The 26,757-nt window shown below is 42.1% G+C and overlaps 1 protein-coding gene across 3 annotated transcripts in view; it reads left to right on the top strand.

Moving 5' to 3' along the window:
- The first annotated feature begins 2,532 nt into the window (after positions 1 to 2,532).
- The window catches only part of KLF12 (KLF transcription factor 12), a 234,776-nt gene continuing 210,551 nt past the window's right edge, over positions 2,533 to 26,757 (top strand). For all 3 annotated transcript variants that reach the window (XM_082278417.1, XM_082278416.1, XM_082278415.1), the window contains exon 1: positions 2,533 to 2,664. The gene's annotated coding sequence lies outside the window, so the exon portion shown is untranslated. The remainder of the gene's footprint in view (positions 2,665 to 26,757) is intronic.

The raw sequence follows: 26,757 nt of genomic DNA, 5'->3' as shown, positions 1-26,757 counted from the left end.
GAAATTCAATGGAAATGAGCTTTGTCTTTTTTTCAGGGCATAGCAATGTGTGCAATGTGATGTTTCTCTGTTATGCACCTTATCACACTGTCTACATGCAATCTTCTTCTTGCTATCACTATTCATTTTTCATGTGCCAAGTATTCATTAATCCTTTAACCTCGGTAGGTAGAAACTAGTTTTCCTCTGCAGAACACTCAGTGCTCCCTGTTCCAAGTGGTTAAGAAGGATGAATGTTGTTAATACTCGTGTTTTTTTATTGATAAATCTGAATATAAGCCGTGCATCTGTCCAGGGAATGTTTCCAGCTGTCTTCTATAGTAGCCTGATTCCTAAGGGATTGCATATTTTATCTTTTAAAACAAGTGTTACAATGTTAACTTTTGACTTGGGTGAAATCTAATGAATCACATATGTAACTTACTCAGAGTAGCTAGAGCTGGTTCTGATCTAAACTACTAGCACAAAGAAATATGCTGCCTGGGTCATTAGACTGTATTTTAACTCTATGCTCACTTTTCTCCAAAGGAAATGATTACACCAGAGGCAACATTACAATAGCAAATCATGCCTAATCTCCTTCATGGCTTGTGGAAACATATATTTCTGTTTTATAGCCATTTTAACATTTATTTACTATTCTTTTTTTTTTCCCGTGTGGAAATAGAGGTAAGATGCAGGGACAAATAGTGAAGGGTTATGTTACCCAAACCATTTATGCCAAGAGGTGGCAGAGGACCATTATAGGGAAAGTGATGAGTAGATGTATTTCTGGCAGCTGGCATGAAATCCTCTATGGGAACAAACACTGGTTCTGGTTCTTCTGCCTTCCTCAGTAAATATCGTGCTGAGCAGCAAATATTAGTTTGTATTTACTGAAAGTAATAGCGTTTTAGCAGTAATTATTTACCTGCGCTCTGCCTGGCTTTCTGTGTAAATACACAAGCTGTATGGGCATTTACAAACACCCTCACGTGACAGGCCAACTTCCTAGACACGGGATCCATCCCTCTTTTTGCTTCTTATTTATCCAGTAATTGTTATGACTGGGACTCTCAGGAACTGTTGAGCTGACAGTGAATTTGAGAGAATGAGGGGTGGGACTCAAAGAACTTGCCATTTTCTATCTGCTCTGACCATGGCTTCTGCCAGGGGCTAGCACAGCACTCTGATTATTCACAAGGCTATTAAGCTTCCTTAAATTGAATGGCCCCCGACCATTGCCCAGAAACCATCTGAGCAGGCAGGGCTGGTCAAAGCTCACCTGCACTCTGGCCACACCGTGTTTACTTCATGCAACACGAACCACACGGGAGGAAGCAGAAAACAGCCACATCAGCTTTACATTAACAAAAGGCTCTCCAAGGCAAGAGAATCCCTAGGTAACCTGTCAGGCCAGCTTAATAGCTCCAATACCGCCCAGGCATGGACCAGGATCTTTCCACCAAAATGTTTCCCTGTCTAAACACGTGTAAGAATGCTTTTGAAAAGAAATATAGATTTGCATCTTAAGGTTTAATGATGACTCTCAAGGTTTATATTTTTGTTTCCTAAGATTCTCAAAGTTCTTTTAAAACATTAATGTAACAAAGACTTTGTTTTAAACAAACTTTAAGATTATGGAATCTGTCCTTTGTATGTTGTTCATAAAACCTTTATACAACCCAGTATCTGCAGCCCTTAACGTGAGAAAAATCTTCCCCAAAAAGGAAGTTCTCAGTTCGCAGGGGCGCGACTCCGGCTTACAAGCGCTGACCAAAAAAAAAAAAAAAAAACCCAACCACAACCCCACGCCCCGCATACTTCTCACGAGCCGCAGTCTAGCTGTGCAAAGGAAACAAAATAAAAGCGAAGGGAAATGTTTGCAGCGCTCAGCCCCAGGTAACTGCGGGGGCCGGGCCCGGCCAGGCCCTCCGGCGGCGCGGCCCTGGGGCGGCCACATCGCCCAGTGTGTCCTTTCCGCCGGGATGCCCCTCAGTGTCGTGACCGCGTGTGCCCCCGGGGCCCCTTCAGCGCTGCTACCGCCCCGTGTCGTCCCCTCGGGGCTCCCCTCAGCTCCCCACCGCCTTGTCCTCCGGAGGCGTCCCCACCGCCTCGCCCCCCTCAGCGTCCCCTCGGCTTTCCCACAGACCCGAGTTCCCCACGGGGTCCCCCACGACCCCGCACCCTGCTGAGCTTCCCCCGGTGCCTCCTTACCCCGCCCCGCCCTCGGTACCCCCCCGCCCCGGGCCTCCCCCCGGCGCCCCCGCGCCCCCGCTGCCGGCCCCGCCCGGCCCCTCCCCACGGCGCCCCGCTGCCCTGCCCCTCCCCGCGGCCGGGCCGGGGCCAGGAGGGGGAGGCGCGGCCGGGCGTTCCCGTCCCCACCCCCCGGGGCGGGGCGGGCGGCGCACCGGGGCGGCCGCGGGGCGGGGGCGCGGCCCCTCCCTCCCTCCCCTCCCTCCGCCCGGCTGCCGGTGGGGGCGGGGACGCGCCGCATGCCAGCGACGCCACCGGCGCCCGCCGTGGCCGGAGCAGGGGCCGGGAGCTGGGGAGGGGGACACCGGTCCGGACCCTTTGTCTGAGCGGCCGGCGGGGTGTCGCGGCGGCCCCACGCGAGGCGCGGCCAGGCGGCGCCGGGAGCCTCCACCCCCGGCCCACCCTGCCCGGGCTCATCATGTGACGCGGGTAAGTCGGCGGCGAGCGAGCGCCGCGGCTCCCCGGGCTGCCCCCATTCATTTCCCGGGGACGGCCGCCGGCTGCCTCCGCCGGTGCGGGGTGCGAGTGCGCGGGGCACTGCCTGGGGAGCGCGGGGCGGGCGGACAGACAGAGAGCGGGGACCCTGTGTTAGGGAAGGAAACAGTTTCTTCTCCTGCTCTGCCGCTTCTGCTCAGGTCTGTGCCGATTCCCTTTCTTACCAGGATAAACGGCTAACGTGTGTGGGTTTTGCTGCTGCTGTCCCAGCCGGCCCTCTATTCAAAAAAACAAACAAACAAAAAATCGCTCCTATACTGAAGTTAAATAATTTTGAAGAAAAAGAGAGGGGGCAGGGCGGCCCCCCCGCTTCCCCCGGCGCCGCCGGGGCGAGCCGGGGGTTAACGGCGGTGCCCTCCCTCCCCCGCTCCCTCCCCCGCTCCATCCATCCCCTCCTCCCTCCATCCCTCCCGGTGCCCCGCAGGCAGCGATACCGGGGTAGGGTGCTAAGGGCCGGCCCGAACTTTTCCCTCAACTTTCCCGCTGAGGCTTTAGGAGGGGGAAAAAAGGGGTGGGGGTGGCGGCGTGTAAAAAGCGGGGGAAAAAATAAAAAGCGATAAGTGGGGAGTGATGAGCAGCGAACTGGGAGCGCCCAGCCCTTTGTGCTGCCGTCCCCGGGGGGAGGGGGGGGGGCGTGGGGGGGTGTGGGTGGGCGGCCCCCCTGCGCATTCGGGGCTGGGCAATTAATACATAAAAACAAATAACAAAAAAGTACAAAGTGTAGCGCTCTGTGGAGGGGAAAATCGGAGTGTAACACTGTATTGGGGGAAAAATCGAACTATAACACGCTATGGGGGAAAAAATAAAAAGAGTATAGTGCTGTATTACCTTCTGCAAAAATAATTAGCTTCTTTGAAACAAATGCTCGCTCTTGCAGAAGTCGGGAGCTTGGGGAGCAAACCGCTGGTATTTACATTTAAAGCGTGTACCGAGAGCGGCTGCGGGAGATGGGTTACCCCATGGCATCAGCGTCACCCTGTAAAGCCCTCCGAAAGCTTTCCGCTGCTGGGATGAAATTTCCTCTGGGATAGGATGTGGGCTCCTATCCGCCTCCCCCAAAATCCTGCACCACCGCTGGTGGTGGGATGTTGTGGGAGGCGGATAGGAGCTACCAGACGCGTTATTTTATATTCCCCTCCCCGTGGTTTGCAGGGATGCGATGCTCCGGTCCAGAGAGCGGTTTTTTTTTTTTGTGTGTGTGGTGTTTTTTTTTTTTTCCGGATCTTGGCGTGGCATTCAGTCCCGCAAACGGGCTTGCATGGGAAATAAGATGTTTTATGCCCTTGGGGAGGAGGTACACAGCCGTTTCGGTAGGAAGCACTGAAGAGAAGTTCACTTGATCGGGGTCTGTATAGAGCTTGTAAAATCCTGCTAGCTCTTGGCAGCCCCCCTCCCCCTGAGTAAGACAGTAAAATAGTTCATTTTTTAAATGATCCATAATGAAATAATGGTACTCTTCTCCCTCCCTCCACCACCCCTTTTTTGGTTTTTTTTGCTTTTCACTTTTCGTCTCGCCACGGCAGGTAGATAATTCGCGGCAACTTTGCGAGGCTGCTTTATATAGCGCTGGCATATGGGCTCCATTTTCTGCTCTCTGGTTGGTCTACAACTCTGAAATGCACAGGAACAGCAAAGTGGTCGCAGCGTAGGATTAGTAACTGTGCTGAATAGGTCACAGATGGGGCGATAGGAGCATTTTAATAGTGACGTAAGGCTGCATAAACCGAGTCTGCATTTTTTTTTTTTTTTTAACATATTATTCGTGCTGGGGGAGGGGGAGTGTCTTGAATATCTTTCTAATGGGACGTAATCAAGTTGAAACCTCTGTCTGCAAGCTGGCATGTCACCTATCGTCACAAACCAACCGCGCATAGCGAAGGGAAACATTGCGGATTTTTTTTCTAATGTATTTTTATTTTTTTTCCCTTCCCCGTGCTGCCGGAGGCTTTGGCAGCCGCTGCTTCGCTGCTGCTGGCAGGTGCCCGGGCTGGAGGCTGGTGGATGACATCACCCCCTCGGTGACACCCATGCGCGCCCCTCCCCGGGGCAGCACCCCCACCCGCTCCCCCCCACTGCCTCCAGAACAACAGTGGTGGCATTTTCCTCTTCTAATTTCTTTTTCTTTCCCCTTTTAGTATTTTTTTCCACCCTTTTTTTTTTTTGTTTTTTTTTTGTGTTTTTTTTTTTTTTTTACTGTGCCTGGAACTGGGAGGAGGGGGGCAGTCTGAGAAGCACCTTTTTTTGCGGGGAAAATAGCTTTTGGCAAAGACGTATGCCATAGGTCATTTGATGAGTGAGTGCACCTATGCTGGATGGGCTGGGAAGGAGTTTAGGATATGGGAGATACTGTTTGTTTTCTGCTTCTGATAGTGAGGCAATATTAGACATGTAAATAGGGGGGATGGGAAATGATGTATTTTTAATTCTTTTTTTTTTCCCCCAGCCGTAGTTCATGATAATATTTCCAGGCCTTTCTTTGCTTTCTTGTAGAAAAACCTTTTCTGGAAAGGCCCCTGAGAGCCCAAGAAGACTCTGTGTAACAACTTTTAAAAATAAACTTTAAGATTCCAGGACAGGCTAACTGTGGAATCCTCTGCCAGCTGTTTCTGTCAGGATCAGCCAGACCTGAACATGCACGAGCAGAGTTTCCTTCCAGATGAGAGGAGGCAGAAATGTGGGGCTGAAATAGCTCCTCCTCTGGGAGATGTTAGAATGGGGTCAGCGAAGGGCTTGGGCTGCAGAACCCTGTGGTAGTGACCATTTTCTTCTTTGCCTAGACCAAGGCTGTGTGTGATGGTAACCACCACAGTTAAATAGAAATACAGACCATGCATTTGAGGAAAATGAGCAATGCCTTTCCTGGGTGCTTGAGGAGGTCTCTGCTGCACAGGAGGGTTGCAGAAGGTCCATGTAATTCCCATGGAGTTTTCAGTGCTGCTATGCTGTCCCATTGTTTAGATTTTGGATGGTCTATAAAACAATGGAAAGTTGTGTGCCTTTTTTCATGGCTGGGTGCATGATGTCCACTTATGCAAGCATTCCCAAAGATAGAGTGCTGTAGCCTCCTTGCTTCAGGCTGCTGGATGACCTATGTGAGCCTTGCACGGCTGCTGGCACCACTTCTCTGGCTGGCCAACCTCCTTGCTCCTTCCTTCAGTAAGTGTTGTTTGCTTTGTGGGATAGGTCTCATCAGTACAAGGTTGGTTTTGACCAAGTCTTAGTTCGAATCAAGTAAAATGGGAGAGAGTGAATGATGTATTTGTTTATTAATAAAGATGGAGATATGAAAACATTTTTACTGAAGTGTCTTGCTTATGACTTTTAAAATACTGTATCTTGATTTATTTTGTTGGAGAATGATTGTGGTTTGCCTTTCCTTGACATAACCACAAAATGAGTAAAGAAATTAATTTCCCGAAATAAAAATTTTGTTTTTAGAAAAGCTGATATGGATGCAGCACCCAGACTTTGACCTTCTCAGCTCCTGACTTGTGGTTGTTTACTACAGCTGCAGCTGTGCGTCTTTGAAAGAGGAGGAGCTGCAAACACAAGCATGCTCACTTTTCCTGCTAAGAGGAAAACATGTAATAAACATGCTATTTCAAAGTGAGATGTTAAGTAAAGTGTTGAGCAGCCAGGTTGTGGCTTTTCCTTTCCTTTGTGCAAGATGTGCTGTGCTGTATCTGTAAGAGAAGTTTTGAGTCTTGCAAAACATGAAAGTGTGAAATGACTACTTTTCCTATGCAGTAAAAAAGATTTTTTTTTAAATTAAATTCATGCTTGCGCTAGAAAGGAGAAATGATTTTGCACTAGTACTGAGGACACTGTCAACATTGTTTGTCATATGTAACCTTACCCTATGTTCAACAACTGAACTTTAGACATTCCTCTTGCTTCAACTGAATTTTTTTTTAAAGTCGCTACTAAAGGCAAAAAACCCCCAAATAACAGCAAAAATCCTATTTGATGATTCAGTGTCAAAATGATTTAGTTTATAGCTAGACAGAGGTATGCTGACATACTTGATCGAAGTGTTGATGAGACCTTGTGGCACTCTTGCAAAAGTGGGTAAAATTGGACCAATCTGAGGATAGTTGTGGAGTCAATTTTGGGTTTTTTTTTATATATATGTGTGTATGTATATATGTAAATACATATGTATATAAACGCCAGTGCTAATTGTGCTGTGTTTGCATTTTGAATCTCTCTTCTGTGCGGAAAGTTTGGTTAGACTTTGTGCCCTGAAATATGTAAACTTCTTCATACTTCTGCAAAGTTTGGTGTGACTGATAGGTTTGAAGTTTGTTCCAAGTCTGTGCTCTTGTTTGCTCCCAAGCAACAGCTATAAGCGATTAGCTCAGTTGGTCAGAGCATGGTGTTAATAACGCTAAGGCTGTGGGTTCTGTTGCTGTATGGGCCATTCATTTAAGAGTTGGACTCAATGATCGTGCAGGTCCCTTCCAAGTCAGAATATTCTGTGGTTCTACAACACGAAAAAGGTAGACTGTTCTTTAATTAGTTCTATTTACCTTTTGACTACAGAGAACTCTTAAAATAATACTGAGAGATAGAAAGAAGAGGGAAAATGAACGTAGCTTTGCCAAAAAGTATATCCATGCTGTATGTAATACTGAGCTTGTGTGGACTTTCTTGAGTTCATTGTAATAGCTCTTCATATTAATTAGAAAGCCTTATCAAAACTTTGGACTAAATGAAAATCAAATTATTATATAAATTGTTTTGTTTTTTGCATCTGTGCTGCATAATGATGTGTTTTGATCTGGAGAAGACAGCTTTAAATTATGGCGTGCCTTGGTTCTGTAGCTGTTTCTGTAATTGCCTGCATTTTTGGGATGGCATGGTGGCATGAACGATCCCAGTATTTCTCAAATATATGACAAAACTTGGGAGTGAATACATAAAGTCATGTCATATATATTCAGGGACTGTATGCCATATACTGTCTGTTTCTTTGTGCACTAAACATCTGTACACATAGCTCCTGTGCCAGAAGGGTCCCTTCAGCCACAGCTACAAGGGTAGGACTTATCTAGGTGTTGGCTTGCTAATTTTTAATTTTTTTTTTTTTTAAGTTCAGTAAAATCACAAGGATGCAAAAGCTAAGGTTTATTGGAACTAAAACTGTGTGTTAGGATCAAGGGAGATGCTATGATTAAAGACTATTAAAAGTATATACTCAGTGATACTAAATAAAGTCTGTGAAGACTGTCACACATTGACATTTCTTACCCTCTGAATGCGATCCTAGTAATGTCTGTGCTTTCTTTTAAATCGGGTTTATTTGTACATAGATTTGGGGGTTTTTTTTGGTTGTTTGTTTCTTAAAACAAATGCCCTCGTGCAGTGGTGTTTATCCTTTTGTGGGTGGCTGGCAGTGCTGGCACTGACAGCCTTTGGAATTGCAGTGCAGACCAGCACCACTTGAGTTAAGGAATGTCTGGTTAGCAGTAGCAAGCTTTTGTCCTCTCTGTGAACCAGCCTTCAGGACGGGAATGAGGCGTGCTCTTTGCTAATGGCTGGCACGGTATTTGCTACATAGCAGAGTAATGATGGGACTCAAAAATCCCGAGCTTTGTTCCTGGCCTGGCTGTGGGGCGAGCGTGTTCTCGTTGTTTAAACATAGAACAATCAAATGCATGACCTTGGACATCAGCGCTGCAAAGGGGATAATTAATCAGATGATGTATCATGTCGGGAGACCCGAGTTCTAGTCTCGCTTTTGTCATGCGTCACCTGGGACAGGCACTTTGTTACCCTCTCTGTAAGGTGGTAAGCAGTGACCCTAATTCCTTATTAATGCAGGATGTTGTCCAGTGGTCAGAGCAGCAAAGAGCACAAGGTTTTGCGTGCTAATGCTGATCCTCTTGCTGATTGCCTAAATAATTTCTTTTTCTCTGCCTCGTCCAGGAAGGGCTTTTCTGGGGGTGATGTTGCATCTCTGTTCTGGAGCCTTACAGGTCCCTGACAGCAGCATGAGCAGCACAGTGATGCTGGCAGGCTGCGTGGGTGTAGAGGGTGTGTGCACAGAGCTCAGGCCAGCTGGAAATAAGGTCAGGTCCATTCGAAGAGCTGGAGATACTATCAGTGAGCTCTGGAAGCCTTCCTGGGCATGAGTGAACTCATATTCTCATATACTTTGTTCAAGTCTTGATAGGCTGCCATTGACGGGGGTAAAGGCAACTGTCTGTCCCCCAGCATTTTCCCTCTGTGGATCCCTGAGGGAAAATCTTACAAAAAAGTACTCTTTACAAAAAAGTACTGAACTTTTCGTTTGCTTGCTTTTTTTTCACTACCTAAATTGTCAGAAGTGGCTGGTGTGTTCTCAGATACTTTAAAATCAAACTTTGAAGAACCAGTCAGTGAGCATTTCTGTTGAAATGATTGAAGTTTGTTAACTGGAAATATGCATTATTAGAAATTTGTTACATCAGTTTCAAAGAATACCTGTGACTTTTGTTATATACCATGGATGTTATTCCTTTTTTTTTTCCCCCCCGTGGTACCAGCATTTTCAGATGGTCTGCTAAAAATTGAGGGGACCTGTTACAGCAGACATAATAATAAGTTGTCATCTGAGGTAGCCACTGAGATATTTAGGATTAATGATATCAATTGCCAATTCCTCCTAGAAAAAAAGGAAGATAATAACTATGAGTATTGTGTAGTAACTTTTGATAGGAATCTGAGCAGGACTTAACTTAAAATCAGAATAATACAGAAATAGGATTTTTTTGGGTATTCTCTTTGAGTGTTTAATGCTGGTGTGGAAGAGTTTTGAGTTAGTCTTCAAGTATGGGTTGGCAGTGCTCTAGAAGAGCATGTAAAGAGCTGTGATTGATGACACTTTAAAATCTTTTAAAGTGTTGGACAGTAGTTGGAGCTCTTCCAGTTCCTTTTTCAGAGAATCTTTCAATTGCAAGAAAATTGCAAGTAGGAAATGAAAAGATTTTTCTTAAGAAAATAGAGAAAAACATTCCTTTCCACCTTCTATAAATTGGTAACAGTTACAAAGTGACTTGATTTTTTGCTTTTAACGTCTAGCCAAGGAGATCTTTTGTATAGATAGTGCCCTACACAATTTTGAAAGGAAAAAATGAGCTTTTGAAAGTGAGAGCATGCAAAGTTCATCTAGTTAGGAGGCAGATTTGGAGGCTGCTATTTCTGATAGCATTGCCATTTTCACTTTTACTTTTGAGGTCTGTATTCAGCTAAATCGACATTTGGCTAAAATGTCTTTGTTGAAAGAGTATATATTAATAATTGGGGACCTCTTATTTTGAGAAGATGGTAAATTTGTAATTTTTGATTGTGACTTTAGTGGGATAAAGTTTACAATAGTAACATCAAACAATTAAACATAGTAAACTGAAAAAAATAGTGAGATTTAGTACACTTTCTCTGCTTTGCATCGCAGCCAGGATCCAAAGTAGATTTATTTTGTGCTTGCCGGAGATGTGCTCTCCTTTGGGTTTCACATGTTGCTGGATTTAGGAACACAGTATTTCCTTTACATTGCGATGCTAAAGAAGTATGTGGGATAGGCAGGGGTGGAAGGCTGGACTCTATGCATAGTAATCACAGACACCTGCCTAAGTCAGCTCTGGTGGATAATTTGAATAAAATACTTTCCTTTTCCAAAAAAAGAGCTTAGCTCATCCTTGTCTCAGAAGTGTGTACTAAAATCATGACACCAGAATAATTCTCATGGTCAAAAGACCTTCAGAAAACCTCTCTGTTGGCTGCCAGTCCAGGAAGTCTCAGATGTTTAGTTCACACATAAATGAGTACATTGTACTTGGTAAAAAATAGGTGAGAGAACACTTGCAGTGCTCAAATCCTGGGAGAAGCACTGGAGTCCATGAAGGATTTGGTGGTGGTGAGGAAGGCATAGCAGTTTCTGTGGGCTCTTGCTGTGGCTTTAGTTGTTTGGTGTTTAACTTAGCCCATATATTGTGAGAACAGGTAGACCCAGCCAGGCTGGGATTTTCTATAGTAGGGGCAGCATCAGGAGCTCAGTGGTTTGGTACGCAGGTCCTCTTGAGGGCATAGGCTCAAGCTCATCAACAGAGATGGAAGATATTTGTACCTTCAGATCTCACCCTCCTTCCCCCCAAATACTACTGAAGTTCCACTTGTGTGGCTTTCATGGACACATCTTTTTTTCTTGCCTTAAACAAAAAGGAAATAAAAAAGAGGAATTAGAGCAAAATAAGGAAGTTTCTTCTTGTGATGGATTCTGACTGCAGTTGATGCTGCATGTTCCCATCCATCAGTTCTCATGTGTGTTTAGCTATTGCACTGCCTTCTGCCTCCTGGCAGCAGCACTGCCCGGCCTCTCTTTGGGCGAGGAATGCTGCTCTCCTCCTCTTGCTGTAACCCTTCTGTTGATAACTTTGTCATTAAAAAGCTTCGTAATTCTTCTCTGCAGCCACATTTTCTGGATTCTGGATTATTTGAAAGTGGCTTCCCTTTAATGAAAACCGTAGCAACTTTAATTATTCCCCACCCCTGTTTTTTCTTAACATTTCTACTTGTACAGTTGTATTTTCAAGCCATCTGACCAAAGAAGCCTTTATAGATTACATTTATATATATATGTGTGTGTATATATATATTTGCTAAAATTGCTACTTGCTTTGCATAAGGGTTATTTTCTCAGTTGTTTAGTGCCTAACTGCCAAGCCCTTTGAGCAGGGCTGCCTTCCTGAAAGCACGGCTTTCCATGGCAGAGAGAGGGAAAGGTGGGGCGGAGGTGCTCCCCTGCATTTTGTTGGGGGTGCTGTAGTGTCTTTCAGCAGACCAGAGCAAGCCAGGGTTATTCCTATGCCCAAGCTGACTCCTTGCATATTGCTGTGATATCAAAAATAGAAACATGAGGGTAGTGTGAAAAGTCTCTTCGTATTGGTTACGTATTAGAAATATGAAAATAATCAGTGGAAATATTCTTCTTGTGTTAGACAATGTTAAAACTAGTTCAAAAACCCTACAATTCTTATCTCTCAAAGAATTTGTAACAAATTTTTAAAGGAGAGAACAGAAATGAGACATGTGCTATGGCAATCATTTGGTATGACCTAAACCAGTAATTCCAGTCAGTGTTTGTCAGACATTATAGAGTTTTCAGTTGAAAAGCTGAATGACTATACTGCAGCTCTTTTGAAGCTTGAGGTTTGGCAGCCGTGTCAAGTACAGGAATTGTCCTAAAAGTATCTTGACAGCACTGAAACGCCATAGAAGAAGCAAAGCCACAAAGCCACATTTAACCAACATCTAAGTTGCAAAGACTTTTAGGGATTTCTGCCTGGATGAACAAGTTCGAATTTAGGCACAGATGTTCAGAGTCTTAATTGGTGGTGGACAGGTTGGCATTTAAGCAGGTATCACAGGAAGTGTACACATTGAATAAAGTTACATTCACTGGAGGCAGGACTTAGTGAAGTGAGAAGAAATATTATATATAATACCTCAATGTGGGATCAAATCGTAGTTTCACTGATTTGTATATCAGAGAAGACCATTGTGATAATCTAATTCAATTTAAATGATGCCATCCGTAGAGTATCACCTTGTCCTGCACAAACTGTGCACAGTTTCTGGGAACTGGAACATTTTGTGAGTAGACGTTTCTAATGTAAAAAAACTTTATACAGTGGGCAATCAGCTGTCGTGTTTGGTGAGCTGTTCCAGTGGTTATAATTACTCTAATCTCTGTGCATTATTTCTTCCCTGAATTTATCCATATATTTGGCTTCCAGCCACTTAACCTTGTTATACTTCTGTCTCTTAAATGAGTGGTCAACCAGTCTCCTGTCAATTCCTTCTCTGTCTTCATTTTCAGAATATGCATAATTGAACAGTATTTTACTTTGTGGCTGTTAGAGACGGTGAATTGATTTAAATCATTTTGACTTCAAAGTAGTGGGCAGGAAAACTTGATTTAAACAATCAGTTTAAATCTTGTTTGGTTTCTGCAGTTCTTACTTATTTTCCATTCCCAGTGCTGTCTGTGGGGTAAGCGATGCTTAGTGCTCTGATGCACAGCAGGTGAAATAGTCTTTATGCAGAGTATACTCAAATTTTTATTTGAGGGGATGCACTGTGTACATACCTGTATATTTGAAAAGTTTGTGGAGTTAGTGTTCATTTGCTGTGTTTGAATTTTCAGATGTTTAATATTATAATATGACTGATGTGTTTCTGATTTACTAGGTAGATCAATTTTACAATTTACTTTGTCAACTATACTTAGAAATTGGAACTTGTAAACAGTGGAAAATATCATTAAAATATTTTTTAATAATATCTTGATTTCTTTTTGATGTGCCAGATTACTTCAAATATCTTAAAATGTATTAGTGTTATAATTAACTTTTATATTCAATAAAGGAAAAATAGTACTTAGTTATTAAGAAAAACTCAGTTTCTGTTAAAACTACCCTGGAGAGTTTTGAACTAGTAGGTATCACCCTTCAGTATATTGTTTATATTAAAAGACTGGAAGAGAAACATATTTACTCAGTTTCTTTTGCTCAAGGTAGATTTTTCAATGTCCAAATGATCCAGTAATGTGTGGTGGTTGCATAAGCTGTGAGAAATAAGATATTCTGTTCTACACCTGCTTATTGATTAGTTTGTGTTTCAGTTTTGTTTAGTCTGTGGTTTTCATAGGGTAAGTAGTTTCTTTGAAACTTTAACAGCAAATGAGTACTGCTTGAGCATTGATGAAAGAGAGAATGTAAATTGGTTTCATAATTTCAAATGTAATTTTGGTGAAAAATTTAAATAAGAGTCAGAATTTTTTGTTGGGACATATAATAATGTTACAGGAAAAAGCCATTTCTTTACCAGACAGATTTTGGAGCAGCCTTGGTTAGCCTGCTCCTTCTAAACACTGTCAAAATGTAGGATTGGCCAACTACTCTTGTTTTGTGAAACCGCATATGATTTTTCAAATACTTAATTTATTCTCAGCTGATGACACTGACACCCCAGTTCTCAGGTGCCTTTTTGGGCATATCTATTCAGTGTATTATCTGAAGTATGAAATAGTATCCTTGTTGGCCAAAGGTACCAGCTGAGCAGGAGCACCCAGGCTCAGTGTTTGGTGTGCTTACCTTGTGCTGCACTTCTCAGACCTTTCAGTCTCTTACACTGTTGGTTTTTTTTTTTTCCTTCCTATGTGTTTTCAAGATCATTCCAAATGTAATAATGCTGTTATTTGGATAGTTTGCTTCCTTTCCCCTGCAACTGCTTTTCATTAATCATACCAGTTTTAAAGGAGTTACTAGGAATACCAGGTGATTTTGCTGAGCTGTGCTCAACTTGGGGAAGTTTACTCTAACAGTAATTTTATAATTGAGGTCCTGCTGGTACTCAAACAAATTGGACCTTTTCACTTTAATTATTTCATCTTTTTTGGAGACATTTTTCAATGCTTAGGTATACACTGCTCTATTTCCTCAGTCTTTTCAAAGAGATACAATTATCTAAATAAAACTTAATTTCTGCATGTTCTGACTTTAAAACTGTGATCATAAGTAACCTTGTTTTAGAGGAAAACTAAAGATGGGCCTTTCTCCTTTTTTTTTTTTTTTTTTCCTGCCGTCTCTCTAACTTCTTGGAATAACAACTAAAGACCAAAGCAAGATTTTTTGCTTGCCAGTTTTTTCGTTGTGTAGTTTCATTCAGTATGGTAAATTCCTTTCTACTTTTATTTGTCATGGAGCCAGGCAAAATGATGTAGGACACAGAGCTATCAAAAAACATTACGGTTGGAAAGGTAATTTGCTTCTTCCTGAAAGAGTGAGAAGGAAGTTCGTTGTCTGTTTTGCTTTCTTTTTGCAAATTGACGTAACTAGTGCAGATCCTGTGAGAAGGATCAGGGCTGGAAACAAGGACCATTGTGCAGTCAAGCCTTGTGCAGCAAGTTAGAGAACTGGAAAGTGGTGGTCAGAGGAAAGGTTTTATTAATGCTTCAAGCTGCGTGAGAGCAAAATGAACCAGGTAAAGAGCACTAGAAATAAATCCTGGTACAACAGAGATTTTGTGATGAAAGAATATCACTTTATGCTCTTGAGAGGAATCCAAATGGGTGTTTACTTATCTGTGTTTTAAAAAAGGAAATACATTACAAAGCTAATTTTACAATCACCGTGTACACTGCTACTGCAAAACTAATTGGTCTGTGAGGAAAGATACCACCTTTATACGATCCAGTTGACGTTGGTGATTTGTTAGTTCCAGCATTTGTTCCAGTTCCTCCTCTGTGATGGACTGTTCTTCAGTCCAGTGTCTGTTGAGGCTTTCAGTGGGATGCTTGCACTTTCCTCCATTGGGCTTGCTACTGTTTATGATCTTTATGTTCTTTAGGAACCACCAGTTCATTAAGAAATAGCTCTATACTATCTGGCAGTGGTGTGCAAGCCTCCTGAAGGAGGCTCATGAACATCTCTACATGGAACTTTTGAACTTTGTCATCTGAGTACAGTGCTTTGTGTGGCAGAGAAGAAATGTGAGCCTAAAGGATTTGTGGTCATTAGCTTAAAATCTTTCCCCTGCAAAGGCTAATACTGATTTCATTTTTTTACTCAAGTGGAATGTTCAGGTGTTGTTTCTTCTTCTTCACCAGTAATGTTGCTCTTGCTTTCTCTATGCACCAACTGTTAGCCCTTCTATCTGTTTTTACTTTTGAGTTTTTAGGGCATTTTAAATGCAACATTAGTTTCCATTGCATAATTCTAAATGTAAAAGCCAGTCATACCTTAATTTACATTTTCATGTTATAGATGACATAGCATGTTACAGGTCCCTGGAGCCCTGAATTTCTGCCGAGGATTTATTGCAGCAGTTCCTGAAAACAACGTGGTGAAGCAGTAGCCCATTGGTTTCTGGTTTGGCGCCACAGGCAGCTGGAGCTGCACATGGTGGCTCAATGCTGGTGTCTTTTATTACCTTTGGAAAAGCTTGTGGTACCTCACAAGTTGCTACATGGAAAGCGACTCCATTTCTTTCATTTAGGTCAGGCTGTCAGATGCTTTTTGTTTCCTGCTCTTGTGTAACTGGGACAGCTGAGGTTTGAGGTGACCACGACTTCACTTGCAATCAGGCAGGAGGGTCCCAGGGGTCCTTTCCTCTCCTTGCAGTCGGGGTGCAGGCTGCCTTCTTTATGTGTCCTTGTGTTTGTTCTGCCTCCAGGATCTTGGGAAAGTATTTCTGTTCTTTCCCATCTGTTTCCCTGTTGTGCTCTTGGAATCTGTGTACGTTGCCCTTCTCTGGAATGAAGGCAGGACGCAGGGGAGAGAAACTACTAAATAAAGGGGTGTGGGTAGGATAGAAATGGTCCAAGAAGAGTGAAGGTGTGTGTTTCATGTGTAAATGGTGGCAAAACCAGCCCTTTGTTGCTCAGTGTTGACTCAAGGTCTTTTGAAAACTACTTGCTGCTGAATATACTTACCATGCAACATGGATTTCTCTTATTGTGGGACTGGTTATTATCCACTGAACATGTCCATTACTATCGTCTCAGTCACGAGCTGTGAAATGACATTTCTTATTCTGCAGACAACTTCCAAGACTTGTTGCAAGACAGAAACTGGTTTTCACTAGTTGCCAAAGAAGTTTATGTACCTAGTGTGATGCCTGGTGTGTTGTGTTAAGTGATTCTGTTGCAATGGATTCATTTTTGTTATTAGAACAATCCTCTGTTGTAATGTCAGAAGTCTTCTGGCTGCTCCTTCAAGGTTTTGAGTTTTATTTTGTGTGCTGTTCTTGAGTATGTACCTTTGTAAGTTGCAGATTCGTGCTGGATGCAGTGAATTGCTACAGCTGAAGTCCATACGTTTGGCTTGATGTGTATTACATCCGGAGGAGGTTCTTGAAGGGCTGGTGTTTCTTTGGTTACCCTGAGCCACCCAAGAGCGTCGCTGTCTTACCCAGTGTTGAGTTTCTCTGAGTAAGCAAAATGCAGCATCTTGAGCTCTGAGTATGTTTTGTGTATTAAAACAGTTCCTGAGGGTCTCTTGTAGGTAGATGTGAGCAGATGAGAGGGTGTGATAGGTATTTTTCTAGTCTGGATTCTTTTGGTGAAGTTTCAGAATCTTTGTTTTTCAGCAAGAATGTTTGGACACAAAATGTTCTCTAAATATATAATTTAAAAACACATTACCTGGCTTTTTGGAAACAGAAGTCTTACAGAACTTCTAACAGACAAGAAAATAGATTTCTGTGTTGCTTTGATCTGCCTTCAGTGTGCAGGAGCACAAAAATACTGTTGCAGGCATTTTGTTTTAAAGTTTTAAGGCTTCACATTTATTGAAGTGGAATTCATAAATTTGTTATTTCTATTTAAGACTTTACTTTTTCCTCCTTTCTTCTTCAGGTGGAGATACTATGTTATTGCTACTTCACTTATAATCTTGCTTCTTCCAAAGATCCCATCAACAAAATTACTTTGAGTATATTTTGTGCTCCTCACCATTTATTTTATGTCTGCAGGATGCAGTAAGCAGTCATGCCTTAAATTGTTGTAAATATCTGTCAAATAAGAAAAATAGTAGAAAAAAGATCAAGTAAGCAGCATTCTGTTACAACATGCTACTCTGTTCCTAGATTTGATTTCTATCTTCATTAACATTTGAACTTTACTATGAGATGCATAATAGTGTTTTTAGAGATGGTGGTGAGATGCACACCATAGGAGTGATAATTTGGAAGTCGTTTAAGAAGCGCCTCATTTTTACATGTGCAAAATGAATGTAATGCTGTTTACTCAGGACTCTTTTAGGTCTACCATTGGGAAAAACATGTACAAAAGCTGAGTAATACAATGGTTATAAGATGTGGGCTTCAGATGTCCATAGAGATTTCTGTAGATGCTTGATATGTACATTTCTTCAGTTGCCTCTGCATGCTGATATTTTTTTTGGAAGATATAAGGAAAAGTGTAACTTCTTTGTCAGACTGAGAATAACTTCTGTGAGCCTTGTAGCCATGAAAAGTGTATTGAAGGAGGCTGTTTGCAAGAGGTATTACCCACTTGGTTTCCTTGGAAACATAAAACATGATTTACAAATATTGACTTGAGAAAGCTGCAGCTTAGAGGAAATCCTAAACTGTTGGTTCAGGCTTTTAAATTAATATCTCTAAAGAGTTCAGGCCATGCTGAAAGTCACTGTGTGTCCACGAAATGACATTTTTAATAATACTGTGTTTCTTGGTGTAATAGCCAATTCTGAATACTGGAGGACTGGAAATAATCTGAGTTTTACTGGAAAATGGATACTAAACTGGGAACCCTGGCTCTAGTTTCACCTGTGTTGAACAGCTCAACTCCCGACAAAATGAAACAATTGATGCTTTTAAAAGTCAGATAGTTAGTGCCTTACCACTGATGGAGTGCAACCTGGAATACTTTCTCTTGGTGAAGTTTAGACACTGTAAATTATCATTTGTATCTTGTAAATGTTTTAAAACTCAGTGGAGGATGGTTTGAATGCTCCTTGTTATGTTCACGCAAGAGATGGTATGATAAGCTTAAGTAAATTACATTCACTGGATAACTTACTTTTATTGTATAGAAATTTTCATATACACTTAAAGACTGCTGATCTTAACTTGGTCTTGCTGGCCTCATTAAATTTTTTGAAATTAAAACTGCTTTGTTCCTGGAGCACACTGTTAGCTTATCTCGAAGTTGGTGTTAGATGAATGCTGGGGCATGGAAAGGGGCATCGATATGAGAGAAGAAGTGTACAGAAGTATTGCATATGTGTTGCGAGTGCAGACTGCTGGGTAGGGATTGCGTCTGTGCACTCATTAATGAGGAGCAGATCTTGGTTCAGTCAATCTAACTGAGGTTGTGGTTTAATTTGTGCTTCTCTTTGTGTCGGTGCTGGCTTAAGTGGTTCCTGTTACCACCCATCTCCTGTGGTGCATCTCCCTCTGTCACTCAGCTTCTGCTGTCAGCAGACTGGATTGGATCAAGATACTGCCCAAACTTCTTTGGTTTCACTGAGTTGTTCTTAACTTGCGTTATTTTCCCAGTTCATCTTATTAAAGATAATCAAAGCAGAAGGTGGAGTTGTATATGGCTGAAGTTAGAACAGGTATACGGAGTCGTTTGTTGAGGATTGTAAACATGGCTGAAAAACTGAGTATGAAGGCTTAGGAAGGCAAACATAAATACTAATAGGAAGATAATTATATCCGATGAACTCTAGTTCTTTGTGTAACCAGATAAACTACATGGATTACTGCAAAGTCAGTCAAGATGGGAACAAGAGTTTACAGTGTAAGAGTTCTGCTAAAATTTGGATTGTTTCCATGTGAAGCCATTGTGCCAACACAAACTGAATTTCATATTGCAGGACTGATTGTAAGATAAATGCCTCCAGAGGAATCTGGAGAGAAGTCACTAGCTTAAACTTTGAAGGATGAAGGGATAACTGCAGTGAAGATGTACAGAGAGTTCTCAGAATACAAAAGTAGAAGATAAAAATGTATGAGATGGCAATGTGATACTGCTTTTATTATTCTGGGTTTTTTCATTTCATAATATGATGAGTGTCTTTTGAGTATCACTCACTTTAAGTGATTAGAATAGTAGCCATATAAGGTATGCAACCTCTAAGGGAGAAGCTAGGAAAAAATACACCCTTACACCTATTGCTCTTTACTGATTTTCTAGAGCATCAGCACTAAATTGGTAGTTGCAAAAACTCAGTCCTGTAAAAACATGAAGGGGACTTCATACATTCACTGTTTTTCTGGCAGAATATTGATACAATTTTTAGTTTTAGAATCCTTGTTGTTTCTAGCAAGTATAGATAGATTCTAGAAAGAGTTATGTGATACTTACTTAGCTGTTGCTTGTATAATATTGGGAGGCTTAGAGCACCTCTTGGCTTTGTGGTGGCTCCAAAGCAGCTCCAGCACAGTGTCAGTCCTCAGATACATTGGCTCTTCCTCTAGGTTATATTGACTTCTGAGAGTAAGGTGGTGAAAGAAGTGAGAGATGACATAAGCCACAGATGAAGAGAAATATCAATTCAAGTAGAAGGTAAGTATCTCTTTCTTACTTACCTTCAGCCTGTAATGTGTGGAATCTCTGACTATCAGCCAGTTGTCTTACCAGGCATGAGAGCTACAAGGTGTTAAAGCTTTCTGGACAGAGCACTTGTGTTATCTGTAAACCGCTTATGAAGGAAAGAAAGAGAGCTATTTCTGCTAGAGGAAGATGGAGACTTGTTTTCAGCTCCATGATAAGATGTTTTTCATATTGCAGCTGAAGTCACCATTTGAGATGTTCAAGGCAGGTTGGATGAGGCTTTGAGCAACCTGGTTTGGTGAAAAGTGTCCCTGCCCATGGCAGGGGGATTTGGAACTAGTTGATCTTCAAAGATCCTTCCAACCTGAGCCATTCTGTGATTCTATGTGAGAGGAGCTAGTGTGGAGGTAAGTTGGATTTGCCAAGTCCTTCGAATCATAAAGGGCTGTTTCATGTCTTCTGTTACGTGTTTGTTACCAAGCTGTCATTGCTGACTGTGAGGTTCGAGCCAGTGGCAGATGGCTTCCTCTGAGAAGAGGAAAGGATGAGGAAGAGAAGTTATGGTAGAATTGGCAAAGCCCACAGAGTCATTCTCACTGACTGAAAGGAACTAATTATTCTGGACTTGGTTTCAGGTTTACTTGGTCTGGGCTCAGATCTGCACCCTGTATGACTTGAAAATACATTCACCAAACAGCAATATACTGGACTGTGCATATGTAAATAGTGAAGTTACTGGGAGAATATTAAATACTGGGTTTAAGAGAGATTCATTTGGCAAATGGCGAGTTAAAAAGGCCCAGTTTCAGTGTACTCTTAATAAAAACCAACCCCAAATCTGAGTTACTGCCAGACACCCTCTTTAGTTAGCAAACTGCAGAAGAATGTCTGTGCAAAATAGGAAATGTGTTTACTTGGCTAGCTTTTTTGAATTGAAACATTGCAGGTATTGTGAAATATTGTAGAATGTACAAATGAGCATGTTGTCCAGACAATCACATTGAAAGACATGGGGCAGTTCATACACTGTGGTGCACCTCACTTAGTCATGGTGGTAGTCCCAAACTTACGAATGTTGAGATTTTGTGGACTTAAGAATTTACTCTTAATTGGAGCATTATAAGTATTTTTCTATGTGTGGTGGGGTGAGATGGAGGTGGGAATGGAGAGGAGGGAGGAGGAGCATCTGCTTCTTACTGAGTTAAAGGTGTTTTGTTTTTCTGAAATTAATCAGTAATTGAATTAAAACGGGGAAGAGTTGGGAACAAGGTGAGCAATTGAGAGGGGAGTTGCTGGATGACCAAAGTGGCTTTTGGTAGGGAGGCAGTGGGAGGTAGAGTGGAGCACAACATCTGGTAACTTCCTAGTGAACATGAGAACTGGTTGGGTTTCCACTTTCCAATAGGCTATTTGGGAGAATAACAGAAAATAACTGAGTAAGAGCAGCAAGACCAAGACTCATTGAATAGCAGGGAATGAGGGAATAAGGTTGTGCTGCTCAGAAGTGTTAAACTACTGCCAGGTGCTCTGCTGAAAGTGCCAAGGTGCTGCCTGCATTAGTGTACAGGGAATATTGAAAATATGTATTGGTGGGTGTCCTGGTTTGAGACAAATTTGGAGGAATGTCTGAAATGAACATCCTCTGATAGAAGGCAGGTTACAGCCACCCCTCCCCCACCAGGTTTGGAAAGAATTTTCCTCTGAGAAAAGTGGAAAAAAAAGTTATTTATTTAACAAACAGAGTGCACAGGAGGCATGGGAAAGGGAAAAAAAAGAATAATGCTAAATAATAAAATCTCGTGCTGTGGAGAGAACTGGTAAAATTCAAAGTCCTTGTGGGTGTGGCTCTCTCCTCTCTGGAGCTGGGGTTTGGCGTGGGCCCCTCCAGACCACAGTGTAGGGCCTCCTGATGATGTCTGGTGTTGCTGAACAGTCCAGAAAAGGAGGAGAAGAAGAAGCCAAAGTCCCAGGGCTCCATATTTTAGCTAACAAACAAGAAGCTAGCTACAAAACAAAGGGAATGTAACTCTTCCCTGTTGCAGAAGCGGAGCAGCCGGGCAGAAGAAGCCAGCAAGCTATCTCTGTTTTGAACACAGCGCTGAATGAATTCCATCGACTCTCCCCCGTATCCCAGAGCTAGCTTTAAAGGCACAGAACTCATGTCTGGCATAGGGCAGACAACAGGGAGTACAGTATCGTACAGTCACCCCAGGACATTCCACCCCTTATTCCATATTGTCGGCTTAATGCCCAAAGAAATATATTCTAACTCTACACACACACACACACACTTATACATGTATATATACACAGCTATGTACAGTTACATACAAACAGTAACACTCAGCAAGCAGTGGTATACAGGCATTTCACATTACATGTGGTTCTCACACAACATCAGATCCCCCTGTGGTACACAACGCGTTGTTCCATCTTTCTGCATTACCCACCATGTGCAACCAGGTCCCTGAGCAACGACAACCCCACGGATGGATTTGTACTCGAGGCAGAATTAACCCAAACAGTCTTTCCTAACAGACCTCTGACATCCACCACTGGGACCTTATCACTGTCTGCTGTATGCAGGGGCTCAGATTGGGCAGGGCCAGCTCAGCTGGTGGAGCCTTCGGTGTTAACTAACCAGGTGGCAGCGGTGGGCTTTGTAATTCCCAGCTGAAAAGCCTGTGCGTCTGCAGGGGTACATCCAGGTTGGTTGGTTGTAAGAGCAGCTCTTTGTCCAGAGTTGTGCACCTGCACAGCATCTGGCTCTTTTCTGACTCTGTCTCACTTTCCACTTGGTAGCAGAAGCTCCATCCTTGCAGGGGTCTGGAGAGCACACCTCTCTGAACCAGAGGTTCATCTCAGCTGTAGCTGAGATGCTCTACAAATAGACTAAGGTCTGTGGCATAGGGGGAAAAAATGTGTGTTAACCTCGGATTTACTGAAAGTTTAAAGAGTGAAGTTTTCACTGCTTACTCAGTAGATAGAAGAGTATCTGTTAAGGGAAATAAACCACTGCAATGTCAAAATTGAAAACAGCCACTGAAGGATTTTTTTTTAAACAGCTCTGCTTTCGAAAAGTCAAGTTTTTAAATTTGCAAGCAGCAGGCACGTTGCACAGTGGAGTTTAACTTTCAGTTCTGTCACTAGCAGCTTTTTGCTTGGGATGTTAATTTGGTGTGTCCTGAATGTCACTATAGGTAAACTGAAGTTATTCCTTCATACTTTCATCATATTGTTTGGATTTCCAATAATGAAAGATACTGTAGTCTGTAGATACTTCTTTGCTACCTTTTCTTAGATACTTAAGCTGACTTTCCTTCATGCAGATTTTCATGTTCTATCACTTTGTTTGGGCTTCAGGTTAGAAAAAAAAAAAAAAAGGTTACTTTTTTTTTCCTTTTTAATTCTTGACAATTTGAGCTGCTCTTTGCTTCCTTTTCATAATAAAAGCACAGCAGATAAATAGAGGCCTCCATTCACATGCAGGTGATACCAAAGGAATTAAATACAGACTGCTGCGTTGTCTGCTTTCATTTCCCTGTCTAAGAAAATAGCTAACTTCATTGGGAAAATACAGGAACTCAGCACTGTTCATCTTGTCCAAGTATAATACATGAAAGAAACTATTAATTCAAGCTTGCACTTATATTCTTCATAGCACTTAAAAGTTCCTCCTGTCTTGTTGCCAGCCCTTCCCTCTTAATTAATCTCTGTGTGTATAATTTCCTTTTCCCCTTTCTTGTGACGTTGTTACACTGTCCTTTCTTGTTTGGACTTCGAAATCTAACCAGGTAATTGGGCAACAGCCTTCTCCAAATTTACTTCCCAGTGGCTAACTTCTCTAGCTGATGGAGTAGTGTACAGAGGAAGATAAAGACTGGGGAATGTGGGAGTGCAGGTGAGGGCTTTCCCTTTCCATCCCTGGTACAGGTTATCTGTGAATCTGGAAATGGTATCAGTGTTCATTTTTCTCTTTTTTAAATATTGATGATAATACTTGAGGGAGGTGAGTGGTGTTGTAAAGCTGCTAAAACTGGGCATTGTGTTACTTTGGGTTGAGACAGTCTGGGTGTGGATTAGTGGTGCAGAGTTTCAGCACGTTTACTGAAGTAGCAAAATTAGCCTGAAAATTTACCCGTGGTATGTGTAGTTGGGTACTGAAAAAGTGCATCTGCTTTTGAGACAAATCAGATTCTGGTATTAGTCTTCATATTGAGACATTGAAAAATGGGGCGTTTGTATGTATTTATAAATAAGCATAGGATCTTAATGAGAAGCATTCTTTGTGGATGGCTCTCCTTAAAAGTTCTTGCACGAGTAAGTAACTGGAGATAGTTACTCCCTTCCATATCTGGGAGGTACTGAGAGTCAACCAAAGAAATTATTACCTTTGCATCATTTGCCTTTGTGTTCACAGGCATAAAACTTGGTATAATATCAATACAAAGGAGATAGTAGCTACCCTTTTTTCAAGAAGTGCTGCCTTCATTTTTATCAGTACAGATTGTGAATAGTATGAGATGTTCTTCACATCATGTCACATTAAAGGTTTACAGATTTTACCAGGATAATGGTTTCAGACAAATGAAAATGTGATTCAAGTTTTAGCTCTTGCGAATTGTAGTGGTGGTGACGAGAAGCTGAAATCTTGGAGAGGCTGGCTTTGGATAGTATGTGATTTCTGTCACTGTTTCTATTAGAATGAAGGGAGGAAGAACAATTTTGATCTTTCTCTTCAGATACCAGCTACATAAACACATAACCCTATTTGTGTTTAGTGCATCACAACTCTGTTAAAACTGAAATTAGAAAAGTAAAGTTTTAAAACTATTTTTTTCTGTCTTCATACTGATTTATATCAGAGTTACAGTACATCCAAATGAATTATTCCTCTTCAGTAAGTCTTTCAGAAAGCGTATGATTACTGTAATCAACCTGTTTGCCAAGATCTTTCGTACGGAATTTTTTGTAATTAAATCAGTACTCAAAGCACACTTCAGTTTTGCTAACAGTAGTGCCTGATCAGAAGGCCATGAAAAATAACACAGAGTACATGGGTGGTCCCTTCGAAGAGAAGCTGATCTCCTCATTTGGGTCTGTCCAAAGACTCAGTGACTGTAAATTGTGTAATTTGCTTTGAGAGCAAAAAAGCTATTCAGTTATGTTAATCAGCAGTTGTGCATCATCATGGAGTTGAGCTGTGCTTTTTCTTGTTCTGTTGGAGAATTTTATCTATAAATGTGTCATAAATGCTTCATTTTCAAGAAATTTATTTGGTTTATTTGTACAAGACAAGTCATAGGTCAGGATACCCTTATGATAAGCATTTCACAAAGAAATTTTAAGAAGTCTTTAGAGTGAGACACCGGGTGATAGATGGACACAAGCAGACACACAGGAGAGCAATGAGGTGATTCTTATCACAAAAAAAGGCCACACACAAGTCAAAACAAATGGAAAAACAACCCAGGCCTTAGCACATCAGCATCATGCTGGAAGTTTGAATGTGGACAAATCCTTGTGACTACAAAATGCACTATGTAGTGTTTGTATATATGTAAAAATGTGTTCTACAGATACTACACTTTATATATATACGCAAAGGCGGTTTTTTCTGTGTGTTTCACCCATCTCCATTTGATTGTTGCTTTGTTGTACAAGAACTGCCTTGCTCTTTTTTGAGTGTTTGTCATTTCAGTACAGCTGGTGCTTGCACAGCAAAGGAACTCATTCATAACAGTGATGGTTCACTGCTCTCACTGGTTCTTCTTGACCTCCTCTTGTTTTTCCTCTCTACTCAGAAAGCAGCTCCTTGCATCAAATCTACCTGAGATGCATCAAAATTTATTTTCCCTTAGCTTTTAAAACCATTTGCAATCCTTTATGGTTGGGGTTGGTTGGTTTGGTTACACACACCCCCCCCATGTCTTGTCCTTGCTGTTGCCATTCATTTTCCTCCTATTTTACCTAACTGGTTGACATTCAGACCAGTTCAGACCAGAGGATACATGCATTGTGATCTGTCATACTTGCTCAAAATTTTTGTCAAGGAGACAACTTTGTCCCTTACTGTGTTTTGAGTATCTTCTGGTCTCTGTCTTTACTGTGCCTTCTTTTGGAGACTTTGAGTCCTCCTGGATACAGATTTAATCTGAAGTTGGGCTTCATGATGGGTGCTCAAAACCGCTCCCCTGCTCCAGCAACCTGCTAACCCACCCATCAATAAAAGTTGAGAAAAAGATTTAAGACTGCCAGAGTCTGGTGAGGGAAGACAGGAGGCACAGAGTTAAGGGTTTTGCTGCCACTGAAAGTGGAGTGCACCTCTGCCTGTGGCAGCTGCTGTGCTCTTGACACGCCTTTTATTTTGGTGCTCTAGCCTGCTCTGTGGATGGGGAGGGTGCTTGCAGGCAGGACTGGTCCTGATGGGTTGGCAGCCCTGTGCACAGGAAAAGAGGGTTACCAGTGCAGCACTTCTGTGTGAGCTGTGAGAGTAAGAAAGGTGAAATGTGATGCTGTGTGGTCAGCAACTTAGATGAAAAAAAAGGGGGGAGGGGAGGACAAAAGACAGTGCTAACAGTTTAATGGCAGCTGGGAGGTTTTTGCAGAAGTCTGGGAAGTTTATGACAGTTGTTGATAATAGCATGCAAATCCTTACGCTTAACAAAGCTTTAGTCAGCTATCAAGTGACAATAGCTACTGACATGGTGCTTAACTCTTACGCTGTAACATGTATAGCTGAACAAGAAGTGTAAAAAAGAGGTTGCTTCAAGTCATTCCTGGCTGAAAATGCCACCAGAGGTTGAATGCTTGCCTTTTTTTTTTTTTTTTTTTTTTTTTTTTTTTTTTTTTTTGGTTGTTGTTGTTGCATTACTCTGTGTGTGAAGAGATCTTAAGGCAAAAGTGACTTGCCCAGGACTGGTTCCTCAGCCGAGGCACTTTCTGTGATGTGCTGTAATGGT

This window comes from Coloeus monedula, assembly GCF_965178545.1.
Source record: "Coloeus monedula genome assembly, chromosome: 3".
Lineage (NCBI taxonomy): Eukaryota > Metazoa > Chordata > Aves > Passeriformes > Corvidae > Coloeus > Coloeus monedula.
This window is presented reverse-complemented; position numbering and strand designations above follow the sequence as displayed.